Below are 794 nucleotides of genomic sequence, written 5' to 3'. Positions count from 1 at the left end.
GAAAACTTTATTCCATCTATGTCATTAAGGTTTTCTTTCTCAGTCTGTTAGCATTTGACTGCTAACCAGGGGCTGTTGGTTCAAACCCACCAGCCACTCCTTGGAAGGAAGCTTGGGCAATCTACTTCCATAGTGATACTGCCTTGGAAACCCAAGGAGGGGTTGCTATGAGTCAGATCTGACTCAACCACAGTGAGTTTGGTTTTGATTTTTTGTGTTTCTAGATTTTTTTCTATTTCTTCTAGCTTTTTGAACTTGTTGGAGTACAGTTCTTCATAAATATTCTTTTATTATCCTTTTTATTTCAGTTGGTTCTGCTGTGATGTTGTCCATTTCACTTATTATTTGTGTTATTTGCATCTCGTTTTTCTTTTCCTTAGTTAAATTTGTCAGTGGTTTGTAGATTTTATTAATCTTTTTGAAGAATCAACTTCTAGTCTTGTTGATTTTTTTCTATTGTTTTACTTTTTCTGCTTCATTTATTTCTGCTCTGATCTTTACTATTTCTTCTCTTCTGGAGATTGTAGGCTTCTCTTGTTGCTCTTTTTCTAATAACTGAAGTTGTTGAGTTAAGGTGTTGATTTTGAATCTTTCTTCTTTTTTGATGTGTGCATTTATTGCTATCAATTGTCCTCTGAGTACTGCTTTTACTGTGTCCCAAAGGTTTTGGTATGTGGTGTTCATTCTGGTTTCTAGGAATTTTTTAATTTCACACTTTATTTCTTCTGTTACCCAGTAGTTCTTGAACAGTATGTTACTCAGTTTCCACATATTTTATTTTTTCCCTTGGTCCT

Source organism: Orycteropus afer, unplaced genomic scaffold (genome assembly GCF_000298275.1).
Source record: "Orycteropus afer afer isolate SDZICR_OR568_19922 unplaced genomic scaffold, OryAfe1.0 scaffold00177, whole genome shotgun sequence".
Lineage (NCBI taxonomy): Eukaryota > Metazoa > Chordata > Mammalia > Tubulidentata > Orycteropodidae > Orycteropus > Orycteropus afer.
This window is presented reverse-complemented; position numbering follows the sequence as displayed.